Here is an 18,701-nt window from a genome sequence, read left to right as displayed (position 1 = left end):
TTCTCTGAAAGAGCATCTACAGTTTTATACTCATACTGAAAATATAATAAAATAAAACTGAAGGCAGCTTAGGTTTGTATTATTCAAAAAAATATATTGAATTGCAGGTGACAGAAAGTGAAAGCACCTGATTGGTGGGTTGTAACTGACAATACAGATACTTCTAGAACAAAGCTACTAGATAATAAGAGATATAAAGAAGGAAACCATTATCAGAAGACTTTACCCCGAATGTCCGGATAGGTTATCATGTAAAGCAGACTCCATTCCAGAGTGGCAGAGGTAGTTTCCGTCCCAGAAAGAAAGATCTCCCACACATGAATAGGTTCTCAGCATCAAAGGTTGAATTGTGACCAATCGGGGAAGTCTGCAAAATCTCCACTTACCATTCCTCGCTGTGGGGTTATCTGAGATAAACCTAATCACCCTTCACGGTGGGCTCCAAAACCTTCAGGAACAGGGGAACCTAGAGGTTACCCACAATCCTGGACCTGCAACAGCACCCTGCCAGTAAAACTTTGTGGCCCTACTACCAAAAAGTACTGGATCCCAGGGTCCAGCTCTCTAAAAAGACAAACATTCGCAAGCAAAATCTTGTTTCTTCAAACACGAGGCCCAGGTACCATTCCTTTGGCCCATGAAAGGACACTCTAAACGGATCCGGTCAGCATGGCTAGTCCCAGCAAGGAAGCTTCCAGTGGAGCTTAGCACAGCAGATCTTTACTCGTGACCAACACCTTAGACACTGGGGAAAAAACTGAGGACTCCCAGTAGTGGGAGGGGTTATATAGGGAGTGCAATTCTTGCCTTAGGGTGTGCCAGTGTCCATCACCTATCAGTGGCCCTATAACCCGCATAGTAACTACTATGGCTCTGTGTCCCCTGATGTATGAAAAGAAAAGCAGATTTCAACTTTTGTAGACTGTTCATTTTACAGAAATCTTAAAAGCTGAACTTCAGTCATAGAAATAGAAAGTGCTTTCTACAGCAGGTGTGCTGCCTTACTGGGAATAAAGTGCCCAGTGCAGGGGGAAGCAGGGTGACATTTCAGCTCTAGAGATTACTTTTTTCATCACTGCAGCTTGCTGTTAAACTGAGTAACCTAGAAAAGCATTGCTTTGTCTGGGGGGTCCCTCTGCAACAAACTACAGCCAGTCTTTCCCTACTCATTGTGTGTGAGCATCTGTCTTCAGTAGCCCAGAGTTCAGCATAACCACTTGTTTAACGGGCACTTTCACCCACTTCCTGACCAGGCCAACATTTTAAGCTTTCAGCACTGTCGCACTTTGACAACTGCACAGGCATGCAGCATTATACCCATGTGACATTTTTATCTCCCCCCCACACTAGAGCTTTCTTTTAAAGGTATTTAGTCACCACAAGGTTTTATTTTTTGCTAAACAAATGAAAGAGCAAACATTTTGAAAATCACTGATCGGTTCCCTGATTAGTGTAGCTGTCCCCTTTCACACTTGTCGGTCACTGGCTCTCCTTAAAAATGAATGCTGATTACTGGGAAGTGTGCTTATGTCTTGATCAGCCGTGTATGGACACAGCTGATCATGTGGTAAAGGGCCACTGTGATTGGCGATCACAGAGCACGCTGGGTGAGCACTGCAGCGGGCAACGATCTTGAGGACGTCAACAGAAGCCCTCCTAGAACTAAACGACAGCACTGTAGCCGTCATTCTGCTATAGCACGGTCGGCAAGTGGTTAGAGGTTATAGTGTCATAGATTATCTATTTTAATTCCAATTCCTATGGAGATCACCTGTCAAGAATGTCACCAAGATTTAAAAAGTTAATAGTAATCCTACCACCATTTGATGTCGATGACTGTCGCGTTGGCATCCTTTGTGGCTTAGAGTCTGTTGGGTTGCTAATAGGAGTCATTTTACAAGTGCGCACCCAAAGAGAAGGCCTGGGGCTCTCAGCAGAAGGAGCCTAAAGAATAGACAAATTTGTTATAGACAATTTATAGGGATACGCAATAGAAAGTTATTCTACTTTAGACTAAGTCTTGTCATCAATTATATACAGTGCCATAAGAAAGGTATTCAAACCGCTTGAAATTTTTACTTTGTCATGTTTCAACCAAAAAAACTTAAATTGGGATTTTATGTGATAGACCAACACAAAGTGGGACATAATTAGGGGTGCAACGGATCAAAAAAACTCACGGATCGGATCATTTTTAGGATCAGAAAATAGTAATTGAATTTGCAGAAACCTGTGAAAATTCCACCGCCATATAGTCCCCACTGTAATATCCACAATCTCCCCCACTGTAATATTGGCTGAGCGTGGCAGGGTACGGCTGGGTACGGCAGAGCATGGCTGCGTAAGGCAGAGCATGGCTGCGTAAGGCAGAGCATGGCTGGGTACGGCAGAGCATGGCTGGGTACGGCAGAGCATGGCTGGGTACGGCAGAGTATTGCAGAGTAAGGCTGGGTATGTCAGAGTATCGGCAGGGTATGGCTGGGTATGGCAGAGTATTGGCAGAAGATGGCAGAGTAGTGGCAGGGGATGGCAGAGTATTGGCAGGGGATGGCTGGGTATGGCAGAGTATTGGCAGGGTATGGCAGAGTATTGGCAGGGTATGGCAGAATATTAGCAGGGTATGGCAGAATATTGGCAGGGTATTGGCAGGGTATTGCAGAGTAGGCTGTCAAAGAGCAGCGCTGTGGGCACTACAGATGCAGCCCACAGTGCTGCATCCATCCGACCTCTCCCCTTCCACTGTACAGATCAGTACAGAGAGGGGAGAGAGGAACCGGTGTCATGTCATGATTTGGTTTGTTTATAAGTGATCGCTCGCTCCGTCATTTGACGGAGCAATCACATTGTAAACGGCCTGGGTGAATAAAGATGGCTGCCGCTTCAGACCTAGGCCGAAGCCGCGGCCTTCCCTGAGACCGTGACCGGGGAGCGCGCCGCGGATCACGGCGTGTGCCGATCCGAGCGGGGTGACCCGTTTGGATCACGGATCGGTGACGATCCGTTGCACCCCTAGACATAATTGTGAAGTGGAAGGAACACGATAAAAATGGTTTTTAACTTTTAACTTTTTTTTTTACTGATACCTCCAACTAAAATCTAGTCTTGCCTTCAGACGTCACCTAATTAATAAACAGTCCACCTGTGTGCAATTTAATCTCAGCATAAATGCAGCTGTTCTGTGAAGCCCTCAGAGGTTGGTTAGAGAATCTTAGTGAACAAACAGCATCATGAAGGCCAAGAAAAAGCCATAAGAAGTCTTGTTTGCGAGAAGTCATGTGGGGGACACAGAAAACATGTGAAAGATGGTGCTCTGGTCAGGAGACCAAAATTAAATTTTTTGGCCTAAAAGCAAAACGTTATGTGTGGCGGAAAACTAACACTGCACATCACCCTGAAAACAGCATCCCCACCGTGAAATATGGTGGTGGCAGCATCATGTTGTAGGAATGCTTTTCTTCAGCAGGGACAGGGAAGCTGGTCAGAGCCAGATACAGGGCAATCTTATAAGAAAACCTGTTAAGAGTCTACAAAAGACTTGACTGAGGCAGTGGTTCACCTTCCAGCAGAACAACTACCCTAAACCTACAGCCAGAGTTACAATAGAATGGTTTAGATCAAAGCATATACATGTGTTAGAATGACCCAAAGTCCAGACCTAAATCCAATTGATAATCTGTGGCAAGACTTGAACATTGCTGTTCACAGATGCTCTCCATCCAATCTGACAGAGCTTGAGCTATTTTGCAAAGAATGGGCAAAAAGGTCACTCTAGATGTGCAAAGCTGGTAGAGACATTCTCAAAGACTTGCAGCGAAAGGTGGTTCTACAAACTATTAATTCAGGGGGGCTGAATTAAAATCACGTTGGCCACCATTTATCATTTTACTTCTACTTTACAATTATGTGCCATTTTGTGTTGTTTTATCACAGTAAAATACATTTACGTTTTTGGTTGTAACATAACAAAATGTGGAAAATTTCAAGGGGATGAATACTTTTTCAAGGCACTGTATACACCAATGGCTGCCAACCTAGCATTCTGGAACCACTTAATTTCATTCTGCAAGCCACTCATGTTGACCTCTGCTTCACATGCAGTACAGCAGGGGTGCCCAACCAGTGGCCCGCGGAGCCCTCTGATGTGGCCCGCGACCTCCTGCTCTGGGATGGCTGGTTGGCAAGCCCAGATTGCAGGTTCTCGACCCGGCATCCCAGAGCATCAGTGTTGTGAATGAAGCCGGTGGTAGTGGAAGCAAGCGGTTGTGTAGCAGAGCCATATAAGACGATGCTTCCTGTATAGCGCCACATCCTGTCACAGACAGAGTGATACCAAATGCACTCTTTCTGGAACAGCAACAGCTGGTGATACCCGAATTGAAGACTATTATTAAAGGTATGTTTAATACTATAATCTGCAGTGGTTACTGGACTGCTTTCAAACTGCACTGAGCCATAGACCTCTGTTATTTCCTATGGGTTTGGTGCGCTTTCAGAAAGTACACAACACCTGCAGGATATAATAGAATTCTATGGCAAAGTGCAGCTAACCCCAAGAAAAGCCAGAGGTGCACTGCTCTGGGTAGACCACAGCACATCAGTGTGAAAGCAGCCTTAGGCCCCTTTCACATGATTGGTCCAACCCAATCAGACCCTCCATTCACCTCTATGGAGTGGAAATTGTAAACAGACTTGTGTCCGTTTACATCTGCATACCTTCAATCCGATCCACTAAAAGAAAAGAAAAACAGAAGGTGATCTGTCCCCTTCCATCTGGGTGGATCGGAGGGCCCATAGAGTAGAGTGGACTGTGTCCGCTCTGCATATGCGGAGTGTACATGGACCTGTCATCCTCCCACTCCGCTCATTGTGGCCGTGACTGGTTACCAAGTCACTTAAGTGGCCCTTGCTCTTCAAAAGGTTGGCCATCCCTGCAGTACAGTCTGCAGGATTAACAGCAGCCTGATTAAGTTCTAAAGGGGCACAGAATGAGTAGAAAAAAACACCACATATTACTACAAATAATCAATTCTAGTTAAAAGGACAAACAAGCAATTTGTTTCTTATCTCCTCAGCAGGTTCTGCAGCTTCGGCCCTGCAGATTTAACAAACAAATTTAAGTCTGAAAAATCTAGCACCAGTCATTATACCACTTAGGATTTCCATTAATTTTTAAACACAACCATTATATACATGTATATATGCATACTAGTTGCAAGTACAATTCTTAACATGGTCACACAACCAATGAAGTCACCCAGAGGAGCAACGGATTCAAATGCAACTGGTGATAAGTATATCATAAAAAGAGTAATTAAGAGAAACAATAGCTAAGGCACTGGTCTAATAAAATTGTAACTTTTTTTTTTTTTTTTTAAACAACCCATATCCAAACTTACACTAAGGTACTGAGGACGCAGCTCCTAAAGCCCCATACACACTATCAGATTGTCTGCTGATTTTTGTCATCAGATTTACCAAAACCATGTAGTAGAAGGGCCTACCTGATTGCATACACATTGAAACTCCTAATGTTTGACCTCATATTATATGGTTTTGGTAAATCTGAAGGAAAAACTCAGCAGAAAATCTGATAGTGTGTATGGGGCTTTAGACAGGGTGATCACTAACTAGGACACAGGGTATCGAAGATCACTGAACTGAATGGAGGTGAGCCGGGCTCGCCACTCACCATGCCACTATTGGCATCTTTGTGAGCTCCCTCCGTCTCTGCGCTGCAAGCCAGAACCACAGTGAGTAGTGGGTGAGAATATGTTGGGGGCTTTGAAAAAGGGGCAAAGCCCCGAAACATATATGCCCTTTGGAGTTCTGGCTTGTAGCACAGAGATAAGAAGGGAGCTCACATGGACACCGACAGAGGCATGGTGGCCCCGTTCACCTCCATTCAGCTCAGTGATCTTTGATAACTAGGAAAGCAGCAAGCCACACCTCATGTGTGGATGGAGGAATCTTACTTATTTCAATCTTTGAAATATATAAAATAAGAAAACTTTACACAACTAAGAAAACTGTCAACTATTCAAACTAATCTCACAATCATTCTCACCTAATTTGAACAGTGACCTCTTCATTCACTATTTCAACGGAGCTCTGGTCTGCAAAAAAAGGTAACACATTAAAGAAGAATTAAAATGTAACGTTAATCAAAAAATTAAGTCCTAAATAATGCAATAAGCACGTCTTAAACTACGGGAGATGGTTCCTCGGTGCTTTGTCCTACCAATGCTCATCCCAGGTCAGCAAGCACTTTTACCATTATGTCAAAATAAATTAAGACATTACGCCATCCATCGTTTGCACAGAAAGACTTTGGGAAACCAGCAGTGGAGGCTTTTTCTTCCTGAACTAAAAGCCAAAGCCCTGCATTAAAGTGATTCTAAAAGAGTTGCGATAAAAAAAAAAATAAATAAATAAATAAAAGCAGGGAGCAGATACCTGTCAAATTCAGGAATTTGCTCCCACTTCCGGGCATAGATCGCTGCACTTTCTGCTGCAAGCTACGCCATGTCCTGCAAGAGTGAAGCCGCCAATGTATTTTTTTTTCCCAGGTGGAACTCCGCTTTAAAGTGGTAGTAAACCCGCTAATTTTTTTTTTTTTTTTTTAACACCTGCAAAGCAAAAGGCATAATGAGCTAGTATGCACCGCATACTAGCTCATTATGAAATACTTACCTTAGAACGAGGCCCCGACATCTGGGCCGATCCACGCCGAGGGAGCTGACATGCTCCCTCGGCGTTTCTTCCGGGTATCGCGGCTCCAGCGCTGTGAGTGGCCGGAGCCGCGATATCGTCACTCCCATGCATGCGCGCTGGAGATTTCATTCCGGCCGGTCGGCCACTGCCAGATTTTCAGGCCGAGAATCCCCTTGTGCGCATGCGCCGCTGCAGTCAGCGGCGCATAGCGAGGGGAATATCTCCTAAACCGTACAGGTTTAGGAGATGTTTTTTTTTACCTACAGGTAAGCCTTATTATAGGCTTTCCTGTAGGTAAAAGTTAAAAAAATGAGTATACAACCACTTTAAGCATCTCTATAAAATGGAGCCTCACTAAGACACTGTTTTCTGAGCTGGGTATAGAGCTTTAAAAGTGAATTTATCAGGTGACCACATTTCTAGTGTCAAAATAAAGAAACTAAATAAAGGGCTAACTGTACAAGCTTGTAAACCCTTACCTATGCTAAAGAACTAAATTCTTGTTGCTGCAAGGGAGACTGAACATCACCTTCACTAAGCAAAGTATGCCAAGGCACCCCAGACCTTGCCTCTTCTTGCTACAACAAAACTACATCACATGAATGTGTCAATAATGCTCACATGACTGAAGATTTAAGTGAGCAAGTGGCACACACTGCTTAGTCATAAGGTACTTTTTTTCTGCTCCTGGGCAACCCTCTGATTCCAGGCCCACACCTTACATAAGTTCTTGACTTTTGTCTGTAGTGATTGATGAGCTCCGTCCACCTCAGATATAATCTCTCTGCTGTTCAAAGATCCAATATAAGCACCTTGACTATAAAGGCTTCCACATGTAGGCTGGCAAGACCGGGCTTATTATTAGCACCAGGCTGTAGGTATAGCCTGGGATTTAGGCACTTCCAAGGCTCTAAGAAAACTAGTTGAAGTGAAATCTAAGTGCCATCTCCACAAGGTGCCCGCACATGTGTCAGTATTATTAGTTTGAAGACCTAAAGTGTTCACTATATCATTGTAACGCACAGCTGTTGTGGAACTTTAGACCTGGTTAGAAGTAGCACAGTGAGTCAAAGATAAACAGAAAGTGTTGTGCATAAATGATCCAATAGTATCATCACTGCTGCAGCAGCAGGGCCGATATCAGGGGTTACAGGCAGTTCTACTATAAGGGGCCCGAGCGTCCTAAGGGGCCCCACTAGCCAGGCCCGCTGCCCCACTAGCCAGGCCCGCTGCCCGTTCATCAAGACATGACATTAATCTGTCATGCACTGGCCGGGCCCCTGTAGGCCGTCCGATATTGAGAAGGAGAGAGAAGCCTCCAACGCCTTTCACTAGCAACCCCCGCCCCCCCCCCCATTCGCACGCAATGGAAGGAGAACGGCGCTTACTAGTCTGAGCCCACCACCGCCTTTCACGAGCAGACCAGGCCCGCCGTCAGTGTGCGGGGGCAGTAGGAGGGCCCCATGGAGGAAAAGGTCAGGGAGGAGGAGCCTGCAGCGCCTGGGCTCCTGCAGCTGTGGCCCGTAGAGCCTGGTGGAGATGGGACACAGGGTCAGCTATCCCTCCTGGTACTGCTGGACAGGTGAGAGATGGGAGGACTGGTGCGTCCCAAGGTGTGTGTGACACTGCCCCCCCACCTGTCCTGCTGTCCCCTATCTGTGACACTGCCCCTCCTGTCCCGCTGACCTCCTCCCATGACACCTCCTCCTCCAGTTCCGCTGTCCCCTACCTGTCCTGCTGCACCCTTTTTATCCGGCTGCCCCCTTTTCTGTGACATTTCCCCCTCCTGTCTCTCTGCCCCCCTCCTAACACACTGGCCCCCACCTGTCCCACTGTTACCTTCCTGTCCCACTTCCCCCTCCTGTGGTAGGAGAAGATGGGACTGGAGAAGGAAGAGGACATGGGATGGATAAATTGGGACTGGAGGTGGAATGGGATGGAGGAGGAAGAGGACATGGGATGGAGGAGATGGGAATGGAGGAGGAGGATATGGGATGGAGGAGATGGGACTGGAGGAGGATGAGGATATGGGATGGAGGAGGAATGGGATGGAGGAGGAAGAGGACATGGGATGGAGGAGATGGGAATGGAGGAGGATGAGGATATGGGATGGAGGAGATGGGACTGGAGGAGGATGAGGATATGGGATGGAGGCGATGGGACTGGAGGAGGATGAGGATATGGGATGGAGGCGATGGGACTGGAGGAGGATGAGGATATGGGATGGAGGAGATGGGACTGGAGGAGGATGAGGATATGGGATGGAGGAGATGGGACTGGAGGTGGAATGGGATGGAGGAGGAAGAGGACATGGGATGGAGGAGATGGGAATGGAGGAGGATGAGGATATGGGATGGAGAAGATGGGACTGGAGGAGGATGAGGATATGGGATGGAGGAGATGGGACTGGAGGAGGATGAGGATATGGGATGGAGGAGATGGGACTGGAGGAGGATGAGGATATGGGATGGAGGAGATGGGATTGCAGACAAAGGAGGACATGGAATGGCCAGTGGGCGAATTTGGTGGTACAGCCAAGGGGGAGACTCTGGGGAATGTTGGTGGTTAGGCCCGGGGGGGCCAGGCCTAAAGCTGTGTAAAGGGCCCAAAAATGTCTGATGGCTGCCCTGTGCAGCAGTTCCCTGCACCCACTCGGGTCCCTATTTTCATCTGGCACAATAGAGATTCTTTTCTTTCTGTGTCTCTTCTGAGACGGTGTCTTTGGCATCAGTTGTGGCTCAGCAGTGAAGTCATTGTTGGCAAAGTAGACAGCTGAAAATATTATGCAGACAATAAAGCCACTGATTGCAACAACCTGCACAAATCAGGAAAATCGACACAAAAAACACGTTTATTGAACGGACATGTGGAAAAGGGACGGGACTGTTGCTGTACAGAAGAGAAGTGAGTTTTGCAGGACATTTCCATCAGTGTTTGAATTACAATGAAGATGTAGACAACTTGGCCATAATAAAAACATTTGCAGCTTGAGAGGTTATGTGATAAGTTGCTGATCTGCTATACTCACTTGCTGAATATCTTCCTGGCTGCCTCCTCTATCTCCATCGCACATACCATTAGCTTGCTGTCCAGATGCCGCACAAAATCTTCTGTTTTGTGGGCACATACTGGCAGAAGACGTCACACAACTGCGCAATTGTAACTTATAGTAACGCAGAGCCGTATCGCAAAAAATGGCCTGGTCATGGGGGGTAAATCTTCTGGGGAGGTTAATCTTGGTTTCATGTTCTGTTCTATGACTGAGGATCATTTTTAATGACATTCTTGTAATGATAAGGTATAGATCTACATGGATGGGAGAAGCTTTATTCTGGAGAAAGACAGACAGTGCAGAGCATAGAATTCGTCTCTTATCACACAGAACAATCTAGTAGTGTGACCTCCATGTGTTATAGTGAGCCCTGAGCTCTGAGAGGGGGGGGGCTGTGTGAGGAGCAGAGAGGGAAGGTCTGAGGTAAGTTGTCCCCTCTCCCTCCTTCTACGTACCCCCTGAGAAATATCTTTCTTCTTCCTCCCTCCAGTCATGTGACAAGGGCATAGAATGAGTGAGAACGGCACAGCCTTCCCTCACTGCACAGCGGAGATCTCTATTGCCACCTGCAGACTGGAGGGAGAAGAAATCCGAATTCACTCTCCAGCTATCTGTCTTCTGTCCGTACATCAGGGCTGAGCGGTGTCACAGCCTGCGCATGCCCTGTGCGTCGGGGGGGCGGGTTTACTCTGATTGGCGGAGGGGGCGGGGAGGTGCGATACTCTGATTGGCGGAGAGGGCGGGGACGCGCTTACGCTGATTGGCGGAGGGGACAGGCGGATAACGCTCATAACAGGCAAGCGCCAGCCGACCGGCGCCATTTTCTTCTGTGTCTTGAAGGCGGCTTATCGGCTCTCATCACAGCAGAGGAACAGCGCCATACAGCGGATTTTTGGGAGATTACAGGCAGAGCTTTTTCATCGGAGATATAGTAAGTGTCATTATCAGTGATGTCACCTTAGTAGTGAGATCGGGTCCAGGGTCGGGATGTGTGGGGGGGCGGGGACAATAGAGAAGGGGAGCGGCTTGTACTGTAATGATCTGTCAGTGTTTTCTCTCCTCCTTTCTGATCCGGAGGATCTATGATCCGTCGGTGTTTTCTCTCCTCCTTTCTGGTCTGAAGGAAGAGAAATCCCAGGCAGTGGCCCCCGATTTCCTCCATGACAGGGGCCCCCGACTTCCTCTGTGACAGAGGCCCCCGGCACCCACCGTGACAGGAGCCCCCCCCCGACACCCTCCGTGACAGGGGCCCCCCTGACACCCTCCGTGACAGGGGCCCCCCTGACACCCTCCGTGACAGGGGCCCCCCTGACACCCTCCGTGACAGGGGCCCCCGCACCCACCGTGACAGGGGCCCCCGAATTCCTCCATGACAGGGGCCCCCGAATTCCTCCATGACAGGGGCCCCCGACATCCTGAATGGCAGGGGCCCCAAACTTCCTCCATGATAAGGGCCCCCCGACACCCTCCGTGACAGAGGCCCCCGGCACCCACCGTGACAGGGGCTCCCCACACCCTCTGTGACAGGGGCCCCCGATTTCCTTTATGACAGGGCCCCCCCGAATTCCTCCATGAGGGGCCCCCCTGATTTCCTCCATGACAGGGGCCCAAACTTCCTCCATGATAAGGGCCCCCGACTTCCTACCTGACAGGGGCCCCCGACTTCCTACCTGACAGGGGCCCCCGACTTCCTACCTGACAGGGGCCCCCGACTTCCTACCTGACAGGCCCCCGACTTCCTCCGTGACAGGGGCCCCCGACTTCCTCCGTGACAGGGGCCCCCGACTTCCTCCGTGACAGGGGCCCCCGACTTCCTCCGTGACAGGGGCCCCCGACTTCCTCCGTGACAGGGGCCCCCGACTTCCTCCGTGACAGGGGCCCCCGACACCCTCCATGACAGGGGCCCCCGACACCCTCCATGACAGGGGACCCTGACACCCTTCATGACAGGGGCCCCCCATTTCCTACCTGACAGGAGCCCCCGACACCCTGCGTGACAGGGGCCCCCTGTCTTCCTCTGTGACAGGAGCCCCCTGTCTTCCTCTGTGACAGGGGCCCCTGATACTCCCCGTGACAGGGGCCCCTGGCACCCTCCGTGACAGGAGCCCCCGACACCCTCCGTGACAGGTGCCCTCCCCGACACCCTCCGTGACAGGTGCCCTCCCCGACACCCTCCTTGACAGGTGCCCTCCCCGACACCCTCCTTGACAGGTGCCCTCCCCGACACCCTCCTTGACAGGTGCCCTCCCCGACACCCTCCGTGACAGGTGCCCTCCCCGACACCCTCCGTGACAGGTGCCCTCCCCGACACCCTCCGTGACAGGTGCCCTCCCCGACACCCTCCTTGACAGGTGCCCTCCCCGACACCCTCCTTGACAGGTGCCCTCCCCGACACCCTCCTTGACAGGTGCCCTCCCCGACACCCTCCTTGACAGGTGCCCTCCCCGACACCCTCCTTGACAGGTGCCCTCCCCGACACCCTCCGTGACAGGTGCCCTCCCCGACACCCTCCGTGACAAGTGCCCTCCCCGACACCCTCCGTGACAGGTGCCCCCCCCGACACCCTCCGTGACAGGTGCCCCCCCCGACACCCTCCGTGACAGGTGCCCCCCCGACACCCTCCGTGACAGGTGCCCCCCCCGACACCCTCCGTGACAGGTGCCCCCCCCGACACCCTCCGTGACAGGTGCCCCCCCCGACACCCTCCGTGACAGGTGCCCCCCCCGACACCCTCCGTGACAGGTGCCCCCCTGACACCCTCCGTGACAGGTGCCCCCCTGACACCCACTGTGACAGGGGCCCCGATTTCCTCCATGACAGGGGCCCCCCGATTTCCTCCATGACAGGGGCCCCCCGAATTCCTCCATGACAGGGGCCCCCTGATTTCCTCCATGATAGGGACCCCCCGACTTCCTCCATGACAGGAGCCCCTGACACCCTGAATGGCAGGGGCCCCAAACTTCCTCCATGATAAGGGCCCCCGACACTCTCCGTGACAGGGGCCCCCCGACTTCCTCCGTGACAGGGGCCCCCCGACTTCCTCCGTGACAGGGGCCCCCCGACTTCCTCCGTGACAGGGGCCCCCCGACTTCCTCCGTGACAGGGGCCCCCGACACCCTCCATGACAGGGGCCCCCGATTTCCTACCTGACAGGAGCCCCGGACACCCTGCGTGATAGGGGCCCCCTGTCATGCTCTGTGACAGGGGCCCCCTGTCATGCTCTGTGACAGGGGCCCCCTGTCATGCTCTGTGACAGGGGCCCCCTGTCATGCTCTGTGACAGGGGCCCCCTGACTTCCTCTGTGACAGGGGCCCCCTGACTTCCTCTGTGACAGGGGCCCCCTGACTTCCTCTGTGACAGGGGCCCCTGACTTCCTCTGTGACAGGGGCCCCCGGCACCCTCCGTGACAGGGGCCCCCTGACTTCCTCTGTGACAGGGGCCCCCTGACTTCCTCCGTGACAGGAGCCCCCGGCACCCTCCATGACAGGGGCCCCCGACTTCCTCCGTGACAGGGGCCCCCGACTTCCTCCGTGACAGGGGCCCCCGACTTCCTCCGTGACAGGGGCCCCCGACTTCCTCCGTGACAGGGGCCCCCGACTTCCTCCGTGACAGGGGCCCCCGACTTCCTCCATGACAGGGGCCCCCGACTTCCTCCATGACAGGGGCCCCCGACTTCCTACTTGACAGGGCCCCCCGACTTCCTCCATGGCGGGGGCCCTCCCGACTTCCTCCCTGACGGGGGCCTCCCGACTTCCTATCCCAAAGAGATATATACAAATGTAGCACTAACCCCCAAAGGAGCTGCTGGTTAGATTGGGCTACACCTGACCCCACCCCCTCTGACGCTGGTGAGGAAAGCTATGGGGTTCCCCAGTGACGTATGGGTGATCCCGCCCCCCTCTGATGTAACACAGGTTTCCGTTACATCAGAGGGGACGGGGTCACCCATACGTCATTAGGGAATCCCTGGCTCCCCTCACCAGCGTCAGAGGGGGCGGGGTCAGGTGACGGGAGGCCCCGCCATCATAATATAAGAAACGTCAGCGCTGGGATCCCCGCAGTGTTTCCACAGTGGAGACAGAAGACGGATGTATGGACAGCTGGACTGAGAGATCCCCCGTCTCTGGATATGATCATCCATCGCTGGATAGCAAGAGTGGATTAGCACCGCTGGAATCTTTTTTTTATTTTTTAATAAAGAAATTTTTCAAAAGTGTGTTTGTCTTATTTAACCATTTGTACACTTTCTTTGTGAAATGGTAGGCCCTTACCATTTCAAACAGGGGGGGCCGGGATCTGGTGGTCCCCTTGTTAAAGGGGGCTTCCAGATTCTGATAAGCCCCCTGCCTGCAGACCCCCACAACCACCGCTCAGGGTTGTGGGGATGAGGCCATTCTCCACATCAACATGGGGACATGGTGCTTTGAGGGGTCACAGACTCCCAATGTTGAGGGCATGTGGCCTCCGCTCCCTCCACAGCCGAGCGCTCCAATGAGTGAGGAGGGGGGCAGAGCAGAGAGCTGTGACTGACAGTCTGCAGCTCTCTGCTCATGGAGTTGTGAGAACCGAGCAATCAACAGTGTTTGATCGCTTGGTTCTCAGTGTAGAGGCGCTGGGGGACAGATACGGCATCCACCTAGGTAAGTACGATACTGGAAAAAACATCTATCAGTGGTACCATCTATCAGTGGTACCTATCAGGGCCCATCAGTGCCCCTTTATCTGTGCCCATCAGTACCGACTTATCTGTCCCCATCAGTGCCACCTTATCAGTGCCGCCTTAACTGTGCCTATCGGTACCCACCAGTGCCCCCTCATCAGTACATATCAATGAAGGAGAAAAATGACCTGTTTGCTAAATTTTATAACAAACTTTTAAAGTGGTTGTATACTTACCTGTAGGTTAAAAAAAATATCTCCTAAACCTGTACGGTTTAGGAGATATTCCCCTCGGTATGCACCGCTGACTGCAGCGTCGCATGTGCACAAGGGGATTCTCGGCTGTAAAATCCGGCAGTGGCCGACCGGCCAGAAAGAAATCTCCTGTGCGCATGAGCGGGAGTGACGATATGAGTGGCCAGAGCCCCGATACCCGGAAGAAACACTGAGGGAGCATGTCAGCTCCCTCGGCGTGGATCGGGCCAGATGTCGGGGCCTCGTTCTAAGGTATTTCATAATGAGCTAGTATGCGGTGCATACTAGCTCATTATCAGGGCTGGACTGGGACAAAAATTTGGCCCTGGACTTCATCCAGACCGGCCCACTTTAAAACACACACAAAAACAGTATATAAACTATACACAATTGCGCAAAAAAAATAAGTGGTAACCAGTGGTCAGCCATTAATGCATCAGTGACCAGCGGCAGTACATTCATTCATCATCAGTGATCATGACCAGCAGTGATAGTACATTAATTCATCAGTGACCATGACCAGTGGCCGCAAATTCATTCATCAGTGACCGTGACCAGTGGCAGTAAATAATCAATTAATGTGACCAGGGGCATTAAATTATTAATCAGTTACCGTGGCAGTGGCATTAACCACTTGCTTACTGGGCACTTAAACACCCTTCCTGCCCAGACCAATTTTCAGCTTTCGGTGCTCTCACACTTTGAATGACAATTACTCAGTCATACAACACTGTACTCAAATGAATTTTTTGTCCTTTTTTTCCCACAAATAGAGCTTTCTTTTGGTGGTTTGTGTACTGGTGGCCTATCTCACTTCTTGTGACCCGAACAAGTCAGGAAAGTACAAATACCCCCCAAATGACCCCTTTTTGGAAAGTAGACATTCCAAGGTATTTAGTGAGAGGCATAGTGAGCTTTTTGATGTTGTCATTTTTTTTCCCACAATTCTTTGCAAAATTAAGATTTTTCCTTTTTTTTTTCTCCACAAAATTGTCATTGTAATAGGTTATTTTTCGCGCAGGGCATGTGTATACCACAAATGACACCCCCAAAAAAATTCTGCTACTCCTCCTGAGTATTACAATACCACATGTGTGGGACTTTTTCACAGCCTGGCCACATAGAGAGGCCCAACATGCAGGGAGCGCCATCATGTGTTCTAGGAACATAAATTACACATCTAACTTGTTGACTACTTATTACACTTTTGAAATACCAGGACAATGACACGTGACACTGATGACAGATGGCACTGATACGTGGCAATGATGACACTTATACGTGGCACTGATGACAGATGGCACTAATACGTGGCACTGATGACACGTGGCACTAATACGTGGCACTGATGACAGATGGCACTAATACGTGCCACAGATGACAGATGGCACTAATACGTGGCACCGATGACGCGTGACACTGATGACAGATGCACTGATAAGTGGCATTGATGACACGTGACACTGACAACAGATGGCACGTGACACTGACAGGTGGCACTGATGACAAATGGGACTGATACGTGGCACTGATGACAGATGGCACTAATACGTGGCACTGATGACAGATGGCACTATGTGGCACTGATGACACGTGGCACTGATGACAGATGGCACTTATACGTGGCACTGGGGACAAATGGCACTGACAACAGGTGGCACTGGGGACAGATAGCACTAACAGGTGGCACTGGGGGCAGGTGGCACTGAGGGCAGGTGGCACTGGGGCAGGATGGCACTGGGGCAGGATGGCACTGGGGCAGGATGGCACTGGGGCAGGATAGCACTGGGGCAGGATTGCACTGGGGGAGGATGGCACTTTTTTTTTTTACACTGATGGCCGCTGCAGCCGTTCATCTCTCCCCTCTCACACTCTGTCTGTGTGAGGAGGGAGAGCGGCGCTGAGAGATGATCTCATATGTTTACATATGAGATCATCTCCCATTGAACACGCCGATCGCGCTTTAAACGGCCGCTGTGATTGGCCATTTACAGCGATCTGTGTTTGCCTGTCCCCGGGGGACACGGCGAACACAGAACTTCCGCGATGCGCGCCCGTGGCGGCGCGCATTGCGGAAGTAAACAGGACGTCCAGGGATGGCCACCCGGACGAAAGCGCCTGCTCTACGGCCGTCATTCGGCTATAGGGCGGGCGCGAGGTGGTTATATTATTCATCAATTACCGTGACCAGTGGCATTAAAATTATTCATCAATTACCGTGACCAGTGGCATTAAAATTATTCATCAATTACCGTGGACAGTGGCATTAAATTATTCATCAATTACCGTGACCAGTGGCATTAAAATTATTCATCAATTACCGTGACCAGTGACAATAAATTATGAATTAATTACCGGGGACAGTGACATTAAATTATTAATCAATTACCGGGACCAGTTACAATAAATTATGAATTAATTACCGTGGACAGTGACATTAAATTAATAATCAATTACCATGGACAGTGGCAGTACATTTACCCCTACCCCCTCCCCCCACCATGCTGCATATTACAGATATCACAGACACTGACAATAGCAGCCTGCATCCAGTATAGCATTTGATTAGCTTATTTAGTCCTTACTTGTTACTTGAATGACACTGGTGAGGTGATGGACTTTTCTTTGTCCCTGACCCTGTCTGTGCTGCTGTCTGGAGTCCTGGACTTGCTCCAAACAATGTTCTGGTCCCTCCTCGGCGGCGCTTTCTCCTCTTGAACGCAGTCCCAGGCCAGGCAGCTAAGCCTGGGAAGCAGCTGCTACGCTCCGACTCCTCCCATGTCCCCGGGCCGCCTCCGCCCTCCGGCCGTGAGTGACGTCACGGCGCTGGGACATGGAGGCTGCCAGCAATGTTAAGGGGAGTGAGTGGCAGCATTACGAGGGGAGGGGGTGGTACTTGTGTGGCGGCCCAGGTGCTGGAGCGGAGCCGCGGCCGGCGTAACACAAACTACTACAGAAATGGAGAGTCCAGCCGCGGCAGACAGTAGTGTACTGAGTCAGACACACTGTCTGACAACCGGCCCAGCGGCCCACTGAGCCAATCGGCCCACCGGGAATCTCCCGGTAGTCCTGATGGCCAGTACAGGCCTGCTCATTATGCCTTTTGCTTTGCAGGTGGTAAAAAAAAAAAACATTAGCGGGTTTACTACCGCTTTAAACATGTTTTTTTTATTCTTTTTTTGTTTAGCAAAAAATAAAAATGAAATGCCACCAAAAGAAATTTCTATTTGTTGGAAAAAAATGATAAAAATGTCATTTGGGTACAGTGTTGTATGACTGCGCAATTGTCATTCAAAGTGCGTGAGCGCCGAAAGCTGAAAATTGGTCTGGGCAGGAGGGGGGTTTAAGTGCCCAGTAAGCAAGTGGTTAATGACCAGGCCATTTTTTGCGATACAGCACTGCGTTACGTTAACTGACAATTGCGCGGTCGAGCGATGCTGTACTCAAATAAAACGAATGTTCTTTTTTCCCCGCACATAGAGCTTTTTTTCCTTGGTATTTGATCACCTCTGCAGTTTTTTATTTATTTTTTTGCGCAAAAAAAACAAAACAAAAAATAAAAAAAATGAAAACATTTTTTTTTTACATTCTGCTATAATACATATCCAATAAAAAAAAAAAATTTCTTCATCAATTCAGGCCAATATGTATTCAGCTACATAGTTTTGGTAAATTTTGCTCTCCAACTGCTAGGAGAGCAGCTAGACTCAAAATCAGTTTACTGCAGCAGATCAGGCAGCAATTGAGATTGGTTGCCAGAGAATACAGCACATCGTTACCACTCAATAACTGGTTGCTAGAGGAAACAGCACACATTACGGCTGCTTTGTTGCTAAAAGTTACTGCACATTACGGCTCACTGATTGGTTGCTATAGGTCAGGGATCCTCAAACTACGGCCCTCCAGCTGTTGGAGCTACGCATCCCATGAGGCATTGTAAAACTCTGACATTCACAGACATGACTAGGCATGATGGGAATTGTAGTTTCTGAACAACTGGAGGGCCGTAGTTGGACGACCCCCT

The 18,701-nt window shown here is 50.1% G+C and overlaps 1 long non-coding RNA gene across 1 annotated transcript in view; it reads right to left on the bottom strand.

The window, feature by feature from the left end:
- The window catches only part of LOC143932970 (uncharacterized), a 74,504-nt gene extending 64,215 nt beyond the window's left edge, over nt 1–10,289 (bottom strand). Inside the window, exons 1-3 of the long non-coding RNA XR_013262986.1 lie at nt 10,219–10,289; nt 6,065–6,113; nt 1,818–1,944 (exon numbers count right to left, since the gene is read on the bottom strand). This is a non-coding gene — a long non-coding RNA (uncharacterized LOC143932970). The remainder of the gene's footprint in view (nt 1–1,817; nt 1,945–6,064; nt 6,114–10,218) is intronic.
- Nucleotides 10,290–18,701: the final 8,412 nt, after the last annotated feature.

This window comes from Lithobates pipiens, unplaced genomic scaffold, assembly GCF_037356315.1.
Source record: "Lithobates pipiens isolate NorthernLeopardFrog02 unplaced genomic scaffold, aLitPip1_a1.2 Scaffold_10, whole genome shotgun sequence".
NCBI classification, from domain to species: Eukaryota; Metazoa; Chordata; class Amphibia; order Anura; family Ranidae; genus Lithobates; species Lithobates pipiens.
Note: the sequence above shows the minus strand (reverse complement) of the source record. Positions and strands in the feature narration are given on the sequence as shown.